At 56.1% G+C, this 17693-nt stretch overlaps 1 protein-coding gene across 4 annotated transcripts in view; it reads right to left on the reverse strand.

The window, feature by feature from the left end:
* Positions 1–3738: 3738 nt before the first annotated feature.
* The window catches only part of FBXL18 (F-box and leucine rich repeat protein 18), a 46513-nt gene continuing 32558 nt past the window's right edge, over positions 3739–17693 (reverse strand). The window contains exons 7-8 of one of the 4 annotated variants that reach the window (XR_008821180.1): positions 4639–5987; positions 3740–4444 (exon numbers count right to left, since the gene is read on the reverse strand). The gene's annotated coding sequence lies outside the window, so the exon portion shown is untranslated. Of the gene's footprint in view, positions 5988–17693 lie in introns of all 4 variants that reach the window. The other 3 variants (XR_008821181.1, XR_008821182.1, XR_008821179.1) reach the window with 3 other exon arrangements.

Genomic DNA, 17693 nt, shown 5'->3' on the forward strand with positions numbered 1-17693 from the left:
TAGGATCTGGGCAGCATTCAGCCCAGATGTTCATTTGTCAATGAAAGAGGGATGGGGGGGAGGTGAGAAAGGCTTTAAATTAATCTTTACAACTAGAAAGGAGCTTGTAATACACACCATATGGGGAGAAACGTCCTCAGAACCCCCTTGCCTTCCCCCAGCCCCGCGTGTTTGGAGTCAGGCTGGGACCCTCCGGCCGGAGCGTCTCCTCCCCGGCTCCATCACTGTTTCATCCCCCTCTTTTCTCCACGCACCAAACACCCTGTGAACCCAAACTGCTCGGCTCAGCCCCTTCCACATGTGCTTTTTTTTACTGTGAACAAAACAAACTGCAATTCCTTTTATAACGCCAGCTCTCTTTTATTATCCCCCACCCACCCCCCGCCCCCCAGCCCCAGATACCTGCTCCCCTCTCCCTCCAATATCCACATGTGGTTTCTTTTTAACCCTTCCGAGATGGCGGCGGCAGGGGGAGAGGAGGGACGAGGCTGTTTATTAAATGCCAACCATTCAAATTAATTCTCCTAATGGACTTGCCGACATCATGGTGTGCATTTAAATGAACGCTTTGTCATATTTCATAGCCAACCTGCAGCTCTCTGCAGAGCAAAACCTGCTGGAAAGCCGGGCTGGGAATAGCAGCAGTGACAGGGACAAACCTATGAAGAAATAATAAGAATTAAATACAAATCCCAAACGCAACATGGGGGTGACAAGGAAGCCCTTGGAAATTTGCAGGTGCGGGTGCAAGTGAAGCCCTGGGCAAGGCAAAGGGAGCTGTGCAACTGGAGTGAGAGCTTCATGCCTGCATGGGAGGGGGGAAAATCCCCTCGCTGCTGGGGCAGGAGGGACCAGAGACCCTTCCTCACCCAGGCCAGCACAAAGCCACCACTTCCCAGCTGGTGTCTGGGCTGTGCTTGCTACACCGAATACCCAGGGAGCCCCACCACAGCGGGGACCAGCCCCAGCACCCCGCAGGGATCCAGGGAGGAGGCAGACCCCCATCCATGCTGCATCCCCAGCCGATGCATCGCCCTGGATCACCGATCTGGGGGCTGACAGCAGAGCTGCCCGGCCAGCATCCCTCTCATTGCACAGGCTGGGATGCTGGAACACAGCCCCTCCTCAGCGAGCTGTTACCGCTGCAGAGCCGGCCACCCCGGCTCCTGGCAGAGCATCCCTGCTGCGCTGGAGTAAACCAGCCTTCCCCCACTGCCACCCCCGGGACAGCCACAGGTTCCTCACCTTAGTTTGGCTTCGAGAGCTCCCGGTCCTTTCATCAGGCTGGTGGGGAGCCGGCATGTGTACACACACATCACTCGCTGCAAGTGCCAGCTATCTCCAGCTCACAACCTCTCCTCCCATCTTGTTCCCTCTCCTTCTCCTCCTCAGTTAAAAGCTGCCAGGGGGATTTCTTTCTTTCCACCTTTGAGGGTTCTCCTCCTTTTCTCCATCCTGCCCAGCTTCCCTGGGGCCAGAGGATGAGGAGGGGCTGGGGGAAGCATTGCTGCTCCCCTCCTGTTTGGCACACCGGCCGGAGGAGGGGGTTTCGCACACCACAAGGGCCCAGGGAAGGGGGGACCTTTGCGGTTGGGGATGTGGATGGGGGCGGCAGCCCTGGCCAGGGCTTTGGCGTGGGCAGGAGAGCCGAGCGAGCAGCAAGTGCTGGCAGCTGGGGCCCCCCTGCCCTCCGAGCCCCGCGGCCGGCTGAAGGGCACTGAGCATCCATGGGCTGGGAAAGCAAAAAGGACGAGAGCAGGCGCCGGGCTGTGGGCTGGGGTCAGCAGGTGGGACACTGGTGGCTTTGGAGGAGCAGAGATCTGCCGTTTTAAAAGCAAACATTACATCGTATTGGGCTGATGGTGTCTGAGCTCATAGGGTATTACTAGCAGCCCAAGCAAAATGGGAGTCGGGGGAGGAAACTGCTCACCTTGGAGGAGACCACGGGAGCAGCAAGATCATCCCAGCAAGAGACTCAGCTCAATCAGAAACAGGAGCTGGCTGAGGATGGGGCTGGTGCTGCCCTTCCACACCAGGCAGGGTCCTGGGCCACAGCAGCAATTTGGGGCTCATCGGTCACACCTGGAGCCCCGGTGGGGGCACGGGAGCCATTCAGACAAGCGTGTGCCCTCAGTAACACCCGTGCACAGAGATTTCCTCTCTCAGCCCTGTCCTTTTACCCTTTACACATCTCTGAGCACAGGCGCTTCATGCTCCTCGTGCTGCTGAGCCACAGTCCCTGGTCCCAGGGGTCCTGGTCCTGTCCTGTCCCCTCAAGCTCATCCCTGGACCACCGGGGCTGGGGAAGGGAGACCAGGGGCACCGGAGGGCTGGGATAAGATGGAGCCAGCCAGAGCGTTGATGCACCCAGAGAGAGCAGGGGGTAGAGGGGGGACACGGCTTCCCCAGGCACTCGTCCATCTGTCTATCCACTTGCCCACTGGCATAGCAGCCCCCGCTACAAACACGGGCTGTAAAAACGTTAATAATCACCATCACAACAGCCCTTTCATTTTCTTTCGATATGAAAATAAACTGGTGCTGTTTGCAGAAGGTTCTCATTTAGGGAAACATCTGGAGTCAGCACTTCTCCCCCAAAGGGTAGCGAAGGATTCAGAGGATACCAGCCCTCATGCTGGGGAGGAAGAGGAGGAGGAAGGAGTCCATTTGCCCGGTCCCTGGGGGAATGGACGTAGCACATTTCTGCTTGGTGTCTGCTGCCTGGCCTCAAGTGAGCAAGTCACCATCCTTCCCTGGGGCGAAGGGTGCAAACCCCCCAGCACCCCGGCCAGCACAGCCCCTCCAGCTCCCAAAAGCTGTGGGTGCCGAGAGAGTCTTGGCAATGCCTGAGGGACCCCCAGGGACAAGGGGACCCCCAGGTTTGGCTGCTGGGGAAGGACCTTGGCTACCTGAGGGGACAGGAGGAGCAGGGATGCTACTGGTCTCTGGGGCTGTGAGTGACTGGGAAAAAGGGCTTACAGAGCAGCAGCGCATCTGGGGACACAGCCCAGCCAGTGGATGTCACCCCCTTTTTCAGGTCCTTCTGGACCTTCTACCAAGTCCTCTGAGGGCCCCAGGGCAGGAGCATCCCCCCAACCAGCAACATCTGGGGTGCAAGCAAGGCCCTTCCTGCCACCCCAGAGGCTCGCAGGTGAGGAAGGGTCCTGTGTCCTGTCCCATCCCATCCCTGGCAGGTCCCCAGAAGCCAGCAGGACACTCGGGGCCAGCACGGGGCATGTGAGCAGGACGGCATCCCAGCTGGCCCATGTCCCCAGGCGGGATGGTCCCCACACAGGCTGAGCTGCCACCAAGCTGTGGTGACATCGGGCTGTGGTGACATCTGCTGGGCTTTCGCTCAGGAAACCCTCCAGGCCCGGGCTGGCCACAGACCCTCTGGCACCGCACAGCCCTGACCAGGTCCTGCTCCCGCACGCAGCCCAGGGGCTCCAGCCGCAGCTCCACATTGCCAGCCCCAAGACCACCCCGATCCTCTCCCGCTCCAATTCAGATACCTCCACATCTCATGCCCCACCACCAGCTCCAGGCAAAGCCCCCAGACCACGGCAGCCGGGGGGGGGGGGGGGGGGGGGGCAGCACCCCCCCAGCATCCAGCACCCATGCTCCCTGGGCAGGGGTCCCAGGGGGGCTGTGGTGCTCCAGAGGAGACCGAAGAGCTGAAAAACCTGCATTAAGGGAGAAAATGTGCAAATTAGGAGTGGGGGTAGGGACTGGGGGGGGGGGGGGGGGAAGAGTTGTTTATCTAGAGCTGATTTTGATTTTCTTCTTTCAAATATCAGCAGGATGCTGAGCCTCGCCTCATTATGCAAATAGAAGCAATTAGAGCTCACCCAGGCTCTGCCCACGTGATGGGTTTATGGCACTCGCAGAAATCCTTCCTGCTGCATGAGAGGAATAACAACAGCTCCCCTGCACCGGCTCCAGCCCCGTCATGGCTGGGAACCCGGACTCTTCGGAGAGGGGAGCCCCAGGGCCGGGACAAGCCCCCCCATCACCACCCCGGGGCCTTTCAGAGCCCTCAAAGAAGGACTTTCCCGAGGAAGAGCCTTTCCCTCTTCCATGGAGACACCAACCCTGCCAGCAGCCAGTCCTCCCCAGCTCTCAGGATGGGAGAGGAGAGGGATGGAGGGGGAGAGCATCACCGGGAGCGACTCGAAAGCCTTTTTCTCCACCGAGTCAGACAGTCCGCCCGCAGCAGGGCGTCACCATGCCTTGGGACTGGTGTCTGAGCAGACGTGCTTTGCTGACCACCAGCAGAAAGAGGCAAAACAAAAATACCTGAGTGCCCCAAACTGGGCTTAAAAGGCAAAGCAAACTCACCCCCCCCCCGCCCCCCAGCCTCAGTCCCACCTCGGCTGCAGCAGGATGCGCGGTGGTGGCTCCAGTCCCCATCCGGCACTTGGCCTCCCCAGGGGCACACGCCGACCTGCAGGAACCAGACACAGGAGCATAAATCAGGCGCGACTCCCATAAATCCATCATCTTCCTCCTGATTTACATCAAGGTAGCTGGGAGGATTTATTCCTGGTACCTGCCTCGAGTTTCCCACCCCCAGAAGAGCACCGGAAAAAAAAAACCAGAACAAAAAACCACCAGGCTCTTAGAATATTGATCTCTCACCTAAATCTTCTATTTTTCCTTATTTTTGATGCAAATGGAGATTGATGAGCACAGGCTGGCAGCTCCTCACCTCTGAGGGCAACTTCTATCTCTTCTGGGGGAGGGATGCCCATGAGTTCTGCTTCACAGAGACCATCACCCGTGGCCCGGGCAGAGCTCCCAGCACCCGGCCCTCGCTGCGGAGCGGGCTGGGAGACATCAGCACGGACCGTCCCACAGCGTTACTGCCTTTCAGCCAGTGAGCATCCCACAGGAAACCTCCAGCCTGCATCCCCATTCCGACTCCATCCCCACACCGACTGCTCTTCCCAGGGCTTTAGGTGGGAAGAGCACCCCGGGAGCCCCTTCCATCTCCCCCAGGCAGAGCCACTCAGGCTCACATCGCAAGGCAGCGTGCGATTGCCATGGAGAGACGTATTTCTGCAGCCAGAGGATGGTTTGGGAGTCAGACCCTCGTACCTGCCCTGAAGGATGCAAGTGTGACCCAAAGCTTTAGGAGCCAGCCAGGCACCCAGCAGCATGGCTGGAGCTGCCTTGGGGTACTCCCATGTCGCCCCCCCTGAAAGAGAGATGCTTGCTCAGAACTTCTCCATGCACTGAAGACACTCAGTGGCACCATATGTGACACCAGACACCGAAACGCAGACCCTCCTTGGTGTTACCACCTGAGGACAGGGACCGGCTCCGCCGTCAGCCGCAGTGCTCTGGAGCCAAGCTGCTTTTTTCCCCAGGACTTGATGCTTTCCAGACCTTCTCCCAAAGGTGCAGGCAGGGGCTGTAACAGGGGTAACGATTCCGCCGGCAGGCTGCTTCCGTGGGACTCCTGCCCCATCAGAAAGATGCCTTCACCTCCTGGCGGGACTCACACTGGGGCTTGGCCACACGCAGGGAAGCAAAACAGCTTCGGCGCAGTCAAAAAAGAGGGGTCAGGTCCTGACCACCCCAGGGCTTGGCACGCAGGCTCCTCTGCCCCACACTTGTGGGTCCTTGGAGGAGCTGAGGAACTGCACAAGGCAGGTGTCAGCTCCCCAGAGCCGCTTCCCTGTGGAGCGATGCAGGCAGGCAGCGGGAGCCACGGGAAAGGGCTGAGTCAGCACCAGGAGAGTCACCCCCAGCCAGGCCATTTGGCAGGCAAAGGTTGGGAAGGAGCTTTTCTTCCGTAACAGGGCCAAGTGAATAATTCATAGTGGATAAATAATTCACCAGGAGTTTAGCCTTCCTCTGGCAGCGGATTGTCTGCGAGCTGTTAGCAATTATCCCGTATTTATTTGCGATGCTGAATTTTTAGTTGAATTATTCAGACAAGCCATTGCTGGGCTGAGGAAAAGCCTGGGGAAAGGAGGCGATACCTGAAACGACAGGAAGAATCATCATCAGGATGAGTCCATGGCTGGGGAAGATACGGTGTTGTTATGATTATTTAGCATCTGTAGTGCAAGAAATACCGAGAGCTGCAACGGACCCCACGGCTGGAGGCGACGCAGAAGAGAGCGGATGGATGCAGAGGAGACACCAGGTCATTGGGTTTCCACCACCCAGCTCCATTTCCAGACAAGAGCCCCTGGACATCCCTGGGTTTGCTGTTTCCTACCAGCAAATTCATCCGCTGGGAGCTTCGTAGAAGAGGACGCCAAAGGAAAGTCAGCGTGAGCAAAATAAATTCAAATTTCTGTTTGGATGAATGTCTCCAAAATTGTTTTAATGAAGCGTCTCCCTAGTTTGTTCAGCAGCAGGGCTGCTCGGTGGCTCTTCTACAGCCGCACAAGCCCATGTGGTGGGGACACCCACACCTGTCTTAACTCATTCAGAGTCACCAACCTGAGGGCTCGGTCCCTGCCTCCCACACAGGAACCAGAGCTGGCCTGCAAAGACACATGGAGACAGGCTTTGGGGGAACCCTCCCGCCCCAGTATACTCAACTCAAGCGAAAAATTAATTTTCTTGAAGGACGAAGCAATGCTTTCAGCAGAAAAGAAGAGGAGCAGCATTGCAGGGAGGCAGGGAGTGAGAATGGCAACAACCAGCAGCAACAGGCTCGTGCGGTGGCTTCTCGGGCTCCAGCTGCCAGACTCGCTCCTGCTGCCGGGGGTCTGGCCCCCCCCCTTGACCAGAGCAGAAGATGCTCCACAGCAGCGAGAGCACCAGCTTCTGACCCTTGCCCAGGCAGCTCTGTCTGCTCTTCATTCCCAGAAGAAGAGACCGATAAAGAAGATTCAAACCACACAAGGCAGCCTTCCACCTTTGCCAAGACCAGCCACGGATGCTCAGTGAGCCGTCGGGCTGGAATCACCCATCTCCAACAAGAAGCAGCAGTAACCCACCCCATTGTAAGCTACAGGATCCTAAACCTCCCAGCGGCAGGGAAAAGCTTCGCAGGTGACCCCTGAAAACACCCAGAAGTACTGCAGAGTCTAATAATAATGATAAAAATAAATGCAATCTCATAGTTGGCTTTGGTTTCAGCCCATCTTGTGATTTTAAGGGGTTGACTCACGTTTATAGGCTCCTCAGGGCTACTGACCCAGCACCCCGGGGCTGGTGCCGACGGTCCCAGCAGTGTGACCAAGGGTCCTTGTCCCTTCCCGTGGTGGAGAGCAGCTTTGGCAGAGCTGGTGACACTTCCCTGCCTTTCCAGGGCCACTCCAGGCACCACACGGTGCCCGGGGACCAGATCCAACACCTCTCCCACCTCTCTTGGTGGGCTGGTGTCCCACCCCATGCTGCCGCGGTCCGCACTCATGGCACAAAGCATCTTCCCAAGCCAGGAGCTTCAGCAAGCTTCTGTCCTCCACCAGCCAAGGCTTTGCTAGACTCCTGAATGAGCAAACCTCTCTCGCCATGAGCCAGCTGCTGTAGGCTCTGGATCAATGAAATAGGTAAAAAGAAAAGCAAAAGAAATTTGCATGACTGTTCCCTGACGGATGTTTCATTACGTAAAAGGAACACATCGCCGCCGGCTGGGCTGAGAGCCTCAGCAATAATCAGCATTTCTTCTGTTTTCTCTTGAGTCGCCAGTCATGCATTTAGAATTATTTAAAAAATAAAGAAAAAAAGCAATCACCTAGGGAGATGCTAACTTGGCGGCATGGTCCCATGTGGAGCCGTACAGGGAAGGAGGTACCAGACCCACACACGCCACTTTCTGGGTTGCCAGAGCCCACCCAAAGGAGGATAAAGCCCACAGGACGGTTTTCCCACTGCCTAGAAGGGATTTGGCTCAGGGGTGTCACACGCTGCCTTCCTCCACTTCTTACTCCTCACTCTCACCTGGCTCCTGCCAGCTCCCAGGACATTCAGACAAGTGGTCCTCAGCCTGTAGCTATCTCCATCTCAGCTGGGACAGCCTGGACACGTGGTCTTGGTGAGTTAATCAATGCGATTTCACCCAAAGGTCACGAAGGAGCAATTTATTACACACCGCAAACTGGCAGGAGCGGCAGCCAGCATCCCTGGCAGGAGCAGAGATACAGGCAGAGGTCAGGGCACAGGGAACGACCCCAGGGCTCAGGCTGGGACGTCCAGGAAAGTTTCCTCCTCCTTGCTGAGGCTGCCCAGGTGCCTTCATGGGGCAGAGGCTGGGTGGGAAGACTGGTGGTAGAAAAAGTCATTGAGCACTGAGAAGGGGAACCGGCCAGAAAGATGGGGACACTGGGGACCCCTGACCAGCTCACACCAAGCATCTCTTCAGGTACCATTGGGTCATGCCAGGGTCACTGGGTCACACCTCTCCAGTGCCTCTGCAGTGCTCCCCTTACTTTGAAGGACAAAAAAGGCACCAGCATGGATCTACCTCACTAGTCTTCCTCGCTGTAGCCCACTGCAGGATGAGCAGGGGCCTCCATCCTTCCTGGCGTGTCATCGTAGTTACGATGGCTACCAGCTCCTGAGATCACATCCCACCACACCAGGTGGGTGTCCAGAGCTCTGTGTCCTACATGTCTACTGCTGACAAAGCAGGGAAGCCCAAAGCACGCAGTCAGCTCATGCACCCTGCAGGGCCATCCAGGCAGATGGTAGGAGGAGGCTTTCCTAACAGCAAGATGATGGAAAACCATTTCCAAAGACTCCTCCTAGCTCTGCCTTGCGTGGCTCACACTTGCTCAGGACCAGCTCTTCCTTCCTCTACTACCCAGACGTGACCCACCTCTTCTCCTCTAAAACTACCATTCCTCTCCTTCCTCTCTGCAAGGCTCCCACTGCACCTGCAGAGGCTCCTGGCACCCACTGGGGTGCAACACCCACGCGGGGAGCCAGAGCCAGGGGGTCAACATCTTCACTCAGACCCTGCCTGCGGTGTTATACAATCATAGAATCACTTCAGTTGGAAAAGACCTTTGAGATCAAGTCCAGCTATTAACCCGGCACTGCCCAGCCCACCACTAAACCACGTCCCTAAGCACCACATCTACATGTCTGTTAAATCCCTAGAGGGATGGTGACTCCACCTCCCCGGGCAGGCTGTCCCAGTGCCTGACCACCCTTTTGGTGAAGAAATTTTCCCTAATACCCAATCTAAACCTCCCCTGGTGCAACTTGAGGCTGTTTCCTCTTACCCTGTCACTTCTTATCTGGGAGAAGAGACCGACCCCCCTTGCTGCAGCCCCCTTTCAGGTAGTTTTAGGGAGCAATAAGGCTGGTTGTTTTGCTCTGGCCCTGGCTCTGCAAAGGATGCTGGCTGCCAGGAAGGCTGCCCAGCAGCAAGGACAAAGCAGTGTCACAAGCTGTGGCAGTAGGTACATCCGCCTGGGGAGAGGTTTGGGGGATGAGACCCAAAGTACCCACAGAAGCAACCTCAGCGTCCACCCCACGGCCTCACCACCTGAGCCGGGGCAGCCTGGCTCAGTCCTTTCCCAGGGCTGGGGTCCCCCTGAAGAACTCCCCAGGGTGGAGGCTCCCACTGATGCTGGAGGGTCCCAGGGGATCTGCTCGGCCACCTGGATGCAGCTGGGCTGGGGCTGGCAGCCAGCAGCCTTTCTGCTGAGCGCAGGAGCTGCAGCCGGGCACTGGCACATCAATACACTCTCCTGGAAGGAGCCCACGCTTCATCTGGGAGCAGCCCACAGCCACGAGAAAACCTGCCCCATCCCATCTCATCCCATCCCATCTCATCCCATCCCATCCAGCAGGAGCCGGCTCGTCAGGAATGCCCCGCGTCAGCGCTTTGCCAGTGATAAATAAGGGAGGAATGCGGCGGCTCTGGCCCCCAGGATCTGCCAGGCTTCTCCATCCGAGATGAAAAACGAGGGCTCTGGAGATACTGGTGCCCTTGCCCCTGCCCAGGCTCCCCACTCTGCCGCTGCCAGCCTGGGGGTGACAGCGAGGGTGCCCGGAGCTGCCTTCTTGCTCCTGACCCTGCATGGCCCCGAAGAGGAGGCGGCGGCACAGCGAGGCACCCCGAGACCCCCGGGATGGGGAGAGAAGTACAAACAACAAAAAAAAGAGCTTTTATACAAAACCCAGATACTTCCATTCCAGCTAATGTGCAAGGATAGGAAAGGGAGGGGGGAGAAATGCAGCAGCTGGGATTTCAGAGAACAATGTGGGGAGAAAAAAGAAAGAGGGAGGAAGACAAGTGCGGTTGAGTCACCCGCGGTTGTCAGCCCTTTTTGGGGGGAGGGCAGCGGGAAGGTTAGTGATCAGCCAGATCTGAAACCAGACAAAACTATTTCCACATGCCAATAAAACCCCAAGCGCGAAGGGTTTGCAGGGCTCTGGGGCCCCCGCGCTGCCTCTAAAACAAAACAGAAGAGCTGGGAAGCTCACCCGGGCAGGAGCTGGCGCGTGAAAAGGAGCACAGTGATGGCATCTGACCTTTCCTTCCCCATCGTCTGCCCCCTCCTCGCCTGCCGCAGCTCACCCCTCCCAGCATCGCTTGGTCTGTGTCAAAGGAACGCAGGGCCAAGGGACTGAGCGGCGCAGGGCTGGGGATGCCTGGGGGGGACCTTGCCTCCCACGTGGGTCTGAGAGCTGAGAACCTCCAACTCATCTCGCTCATGTCTTTGGTAGGTTCCAGCACGCGAGGCCAGGGATCGAAGGGCTGAAAGCACCACTGCTGCCATGAAGCCAGCCCCTCGCAGAGGCCGAGCCACGGCAGCCCCCTTCCCAGGGAGGCTGCCGGCCCCAGCCCTCCCCAGGCTGAGATGGGGACATTCTCCAAGCCACAGCCAAAAGAGACCCGCTCCCACCTGTGTCCTGCCATGCGGTGACCTTGGCTGAGCCTTTAATTCGCCCACAGCTTAGTCACGGCAGCCATAAAACCCCGTGCAACCGCCAAGACCTTGCCAGCGAGGAAAGCAGCTGCCGCCCTGAGCCACTATAAATCACCGCACCAAAAAGCGCGGCACCCACCTCCCCGCTCCCCGGCTGTAAATCTGCAGGAACAGAAACCAGAGTGGCTTATCTGGAGAGGCCACATCCCTGCCCCAGCCCAGCTCAGCCCTCCTGCTGGCTGCGTGTCCCCCCCCACCCCCCAGGGAGAGGAAGAGGATGCCCAACTCACACTAACTGCAGGCAGCGCTCACAGCCTTATCGGGCGGGCAGCAGGCACCCTGCGCCTTCCGAGCCCTGAACCCCCCCATGCTCGCTCCCACACTCAGGGTAATCGCCGCCTCCACGTCCCCTGGGAGGGAACCACCAGCTTCAGACTGTGAACAAGGGACAAGCAAACCCTCGGCATGTCCCCGAGCCCTCCGCGTGCCCGTGCTGTCCCCCAGCCCCGGAGCTGTGGCTGTCCCCATATCTCCACCCCGCTCCTGCCACTTGGGTGGATGACGATGGCTGGGACCCAAGGCCAGTCCAGTCCCTCAGCCTGCGGGAAACCTCTTCATTCTTTGACCATTTGCTCAACAAGCCCAAGGACTGGACAACTGTAACGATCCCCTCTTTGTTGCAAGAGTTTAAGAAACCTTGGATACCTCAACCAACACCTGGACAGGGAACCTCCTGTTCTCTGGTGGGTGCAGGAGGCAGAGCTGAAGGGCAGCGCTGCCATCCCCTCTGGACATGGGAGAGGAGGATCATCAAGGAACACATCCAAGGACACACCAAGTATGATCCTTGTGTACTTTGGGCAGGTTTGGGAACTGGAGGGTTTCAGTTCACAAGGCAGCCTGGAAGTCTCCGCCACTCTGGTCTGTGCTCACGCCATTCCAGCACCTGTCTCTCCAAGAAATGCTTCACCTTTGCTATGTTAATTAACAGTGCAGAAGAAAAATCAAGCAAGGGACTGTGCCCTGTCTCATCATCCCATCCCACCAAGGCAAAACCATCAGGCTCTGCAGCTCCAGCCACCTGGAGCCAATTCCCAGTCTTCCCCACCCCAGAAAATCCACAGGTTTCACCCGAAAGCAAGAAAAATTCAGCCACTCAGAAATGCTCTCCCCTTCTCCCCACTCCCACCCTCCCTCCTGCGCTCATTACGCGGGTGCTATTCTGCTCAGGTCCTCCTGGGGTGCTCATCACCGCATCATCCCCACCGCCAACAGTGACTAACATCTGTCACATCTTTGCTCTCTCATCCTCGGCCAGAGGCAGGAAAGTGCCTGCGTGTGCGTACATGTACCCTGCAACATGCCAACGCAGAAGCCCCAGGTCAAAGCCACCGGCTCATTTTGGTGTAAATCAAGGGTTTGTGAGGTGTTTGCATCAAAGGCAGCGTATTGCCCCCAGAGCAGAAAGCACTGACTTGGCCCTGGTCTGTGATCCCAAGGCGGTTTGTGCTCTTCCTCATCAAAGAAACATCACCATCAGCACCACCACAGAGCATCTGCGAACACCCAAACCTGCCCAGCATCCAGGAGACGAAGCGACACTCCAGGCACCGCAGTGTGTCCCTCCAGCCCAGCTTCCCACGCTGCCCTGATCAGCACCGGCACGCCACTGCCTGGCCCTTTGGCATTCCCAGCTGGTCCCATCCAGGCACTGGGCGATGCTGGTGCCGGCAGGCCGCAGGCAGGGAAGGAGAAAGCGAACGGGGAGACACATGGCATTCCCAGAGGACCAGCACAGTGGGGAGACCCTGAGCATCTCGGTCTTCTGAAGGGAGCGGGTCCTGGCAGCGTCAGGAGAGATTGCATCCTGCCGCCAAGAGGCAAGGAGCGCTGCCCCACCACCTTCACTCCAGTCTGCTGCGACTTACAAGCCCTTTGAGTCACGTACCCTTAAAGCTTCCTGCAAGCCATTTAATTCTTTCTTTTTAAAAAAGGCTGTAAATGGAGCTGGATTCCTGTGGTTAACCCAGCGCAGGGTCCGTGCAGTGAGCACACCTGCTAAGGCAGCTCCATTGCCTCATCCCCGGACCACCGCCACCGCATCACTCACCGGGATGAGCTGCAAGTTGCATGTTGCCCGTCAGGAGTAGCTGGCTTTTCCTACGTGCAGCTTGCAGCCCAGGGAAGGCGGTAGGGACCTGGAAGATTCGTACGGAGCCTCCTTGGCAAGGGACACTTGCAGAAGGTCTGACCACCTCCAGCCCAGAACATCAAAGGATGCAGCTCAAGGAACTGCAGGATTTTGACAGACGGTGTTGGCACGATGTGAGTGGTGTCACAGCACAGGAAGAGGGCAAACACTGTCACCATCATTAGGAAAGGAGAAAGCAACTCAAGGGAGAAATAAAAAACTCCTAGGCCAATGTCAGCAGTAAGTTGCAGCTCTAGAGCCCATTTGGAGAGAAAGCAAAAATATAAGTGGGACAATATTTTGTCACCTACACCTAAGAACAGTAAGATCATATTGGATTTCCCTGGCATCACCTGACTTTCTTGAGAAAGAAAGATCAGTCCTGGGATCACAGCTAATCCCGGCACAAAAAGAAATGTCTGTGGCAGCAGGTCTGGGAAAAGCCAGCTTCCCCTGGAGCCGGCTGGCCCCGAGGAGCAGCACGATGGGGACAGTGACACATTCAGCCAGGGCAAATTTGGGGTGTAAGGTAGCAGCCTGCATGGGAAGTGGTGAGGTGGGGATGACCCAGGTGTGCTGGGACATCAGGAGTTGACCGAGAGCCACTGACGGGGGAAAAGGCAAATGCAATTTTAGATGTGAGAAGCATTTTCAGTAAAGGCAGAGGAATACAAGTGCCGTTAGACCAGACACAGGGGGAACCTCATCTGAAAGGCAAATATTTCAAGGGGAGTAAAATCTTGAGCAGGGCGGAAGACCTCATCCAGCTGAAGGTCAGCACTGATCCAAGAGGAAGGGCACAAACCAGTGTAACTTAAGGAGGGTGGGGATCTGAGGTCAGAGCAAGGTGGTGCTGGCACAACCCTGCGTAAGAAAAGCAGGTGCGGAACACCCAACCGCTCAAAACAGAGCAGGATCCGTTCCCCTGACGTGGCCACCAGCAGTAACAGGAGACGACAGTCAAACCAGAGCCTTAACCCTGCTATAAATGAAGAGAGACACATTCTGATTAAAGCAACTGGGTGCCTAGTTAAAGCCTGATCGCAATAGGCTGCTCACACATTTGTTGACCAGCTGAGTCGTGCTCCTGTGGAGCTGGTAGGGCTGAGGTAGGACTACTCTGGAAATGGGAACATTCCTCAAAATCATACACCCTGATCCTGACAGAGCTGGTCACCCTCCCCAAGGCAAATGAGCCTGTAAAAGTCAACAGGACAAGAAAGAAAAAGGTCACGAGAGATTTGGAGTTTGAAGGTACCACTGAAAAGCCGGTCCTAGGTGCAGAGAAGAAGAAAAACCTTGAGTTTTAAAAGAATGAAACCTGGTGCAAACATCAGAGCTTCTCCAGGAGGCTGGAGAAAGCCCTGCCCTCTCCCACCACTCTTGGTGGTCCTCACTTCCCACCCAGATGAGCTTAGTGATGTGCTGCACCCAACATCTGCAAACCACAGAAGAGCTGGGAGGCTGAAGACACAAAATACCTCTTCTTCACACATGGAAATATCAACTACCATCATCAGTGTGGTTTGCAGAGCTGGGCTCACAGCCCTTCAGCTGCACCGAGCCCATGGGCTTCTGAGAAGAAAACTCCAACCCCAGAAGGGACCTTGGGAAGCCACCCAGCTCCATCCACACCACGGCAGGACCTGAGGCACCCCAGGCTTTGCTGGCACGAAAGCCATGCTGAGCACAGCTGTCCTGCACGGTCACTGCCCCCCTCGAGGGAATGGAAACCACAGCAGGGTTTTACGACAGCATTAAACTCAATGTTCCCAGCACCTCTGGTAGTGCGGGACCTGCTCAGAAGGGTTATTCCAGCCTGAAGGGCAGATTTACCAGAAACAAATCCAAACAGAGAAGCAGCCGCAGGGCTCTTTGCACACCTTCTGCCAAGAAATGTTGGGGCCTCCAGCATGAGAGGGGCAACAACTTGTTTCTTCCTTTCTCCTTTCTTTTTCCTAGTAAATTAAAAATAATAATAACGGTAGTAAACTCCCCTTGGCTTTATCCTCCCCCACCAGAGCAGATGCAATTAGCAGCTTCCCTGAGTGGCAGAGGTGTGATTTACTCCCGGAATGGTTACATTAAGATGTAGGGCAGTGGGAAGTTTCCATTTGGCCCCCGACCAAATTCCCCTTCCCAGCCATTCCCACCACTGAGGATCAGATAAGCTTTCCTGCTTTGCTCCCTCATTGACAAGTTTGGAGGCACAGCCCATGGTTTGGTTAAAGAAGCCCCAAAAACATGGTCACCAGACTCTTCATGCCAAGTGGGTACCATCCCCCATCCATGGGATGCTCGCTAAATTTAAGCATCCCCTGAAACCATGTTGGTACCCTCTGGCTGGGCACAAGCCGCTTCATAACCCGAGTTGGCAGCTGCTGCTAAAGCTCCCCAAAATATCCCAGGCCCCAAGTGAATTCCCACGGTACTGGTGGGCAGCTGAAACCTTAACAGGTCCTGTATGAAAAAAGCCAGTCCCCAGCATGGGACGTGGCTGCAGCCTTGTGGCATCTGAAGCACTGGGCTAGCTGGAGCGGCTACAGCCATCCCCATCCTGGCACCAGGTCCCACACAAGGGGCAGCTCTCATCCCCCCCAGAGGACCCAGAAGCACAAGCTGTTCCCTTTCCACCCACTTATCCCCTTGATGCTCTCAGACGGGTTTTCACGCCACTTCCCAGAGCCCAGCCCCCAGCAAGTGCTGCTGCATCTGCACAGAGGCCGGCGATGAGGGGCAACGGTGCTCCGCGCCACTCACGTCAAGCCCTCCGCATCCCATGATTTCTATTTGATTCCCTTTTAAAGGGGCTGTAATGCAGCTCATATTTATACTTCAAAACAGCTTGTTTGTGTAATTGCCAAAAAAAATTTAAAAAAAAAAAAAAAAAGACACAAAACAACCCTGGTACAATGACTAATTAGCTCGCTGCTGCCTCGTACCCTGTAAACAAATGTATTTGTAACCAATTTGCAAGCACTTTGCATAAGGGGCCCAGAACACTCGTGCCTGTTTGATGCATTTTGACATTAATTTGATAATAGCGGCTTAACAAGGAATCCAGGCTCCCTAGCTATAAATATGCTGCTTTTCCACTTCCTTTTATCTGCACAGTGAAATAATGTTTTTCCCCCTGCTGCAATAACCACCATCCAACCCTTTCATGAATGCCCTTTATGTCCTTTAGCATTTTCAAGGCTTTTTTTTTTTTCTTTTTTTCTTTTTTTCCCCTCCTCCTGGAGAAAGTAAAATGGTTTTATTAGTTGTATTTTTAATTCCTGTTCACTGGGGGGAAGGAGAAGAGAGGACAGCGATGGTACTCTGATAACACAGCTTCCAGAAGACGGGGATGAGGGACCTGTTTGTTCAGAAATATTTCTCCATCCGTTTGTGCTTCATAGGAGAGAGAAAGCTCATCCCTTTCCCTCATCTTTCCCACTTGCTGTGGCTCTCTCTCTCCACGCAGGCCTTCACCAGCACACCAGAAAGCAAATTCAAACACAGTGAAATGAGAACAGGACACTGGAGTCCACCCTGATGCCAGCCCCAGAGGGTGGCACTACAGGACCACCCCACTCTCTGGATCTCTGCTTGATGAGACCACAGCACCACAAGAACCATCATATCTCAGGGGAACGACGCGAGAAGGGCTGGATCACAGGGACTGAACTGCGGCTACAACTTGTCCATGCACAGGCAACACCATTTCTTGTCTCCTTCTGGTCCCTCCCAAGACTTTCCATCCATCCACATGGTCAGACTCTCACTCGCACGCACACTCTGGCTCATGCACGCGTCCTCCACCTCCAGCTCACCCGTCAGCCCCTGGGGAGAGGCTGTCACTGGGGCCTGGGAGGCAGCAAGCACACAAGTAGCACCTTGGAAATTGTCAGCTGCATCCCATGGCCACAGACGAAGCCTCTGGGAGATGAAACGTTTCGGCCTCTCTCCTCCGTACTCCCTTCTTGCCTGCCTCCAGCTTGGAGCCAGTGATGCACAGCCTGCTCCCAAACATGATGCAGGGGGTGACAAGTTGCACTCAGAGCACAGACCTGGAGGACCTCTTCTGCCATCCCAAGCCTAGAGACCCCCCAGACAAGGTGGCAGAAGATGGAAGAACAAGCGTTCGGAGCTGTAGGCTGAGGGTGAGGGTCTGGGAGGTGTTTCAGCCAGCACCCTGCAGACCTGCCCCCTCTGAGATGCTCCCACCCAAGACACATTGAATGCTGAAGAGCAGCTGGTGGGAGATAAGGGCTATGAAAGACAGATCAGGTGGACCAGCCCAGAGGGCAGCATTAGCGCTTATCCACGCTTCCCATTTTGGCCTGCAGTGCTCAGGAATCCAGCAGCAAGAGACTGCAAAGTGGAGAGAGGAGCAGATCTCCAGGCAGAAGAGTACTGGATCACCTGATCCATCGAAATGTCCTCCCCGAACCCTTAACTATAATTACCAGCCAGTTTCTTTCCAGGGCTAGAGACATTGTTGAAGATGCTTCACCCCTGCCTCCTTGCTGAATCTCCAGGATTTCTTCACACCCCAAGTGCATCACCCCCACCGCTGACCCTCCTCTGCCCGAAACGTGCAGGCTGCAGAGCTGTGGTGTTAGTAACCTGCTGGTTCCCAGCAAGCCCAGTTAAACCAGGGAGCAACAAGT

This window comes from Falco biarmicus, chromosome 4, assembly GCF_023638135.1.
Source record: "Falco biarmicus isolate bFalBia1 chromosome 4, bFalBia1.pri, whole genome shotgun sequence".
Classification (NCBI taxonomy): Eukaryota; Metazoa; Chordata; class Aves; order Falconiformes; family Falconidae; genus Falco; species Falco biarmicus.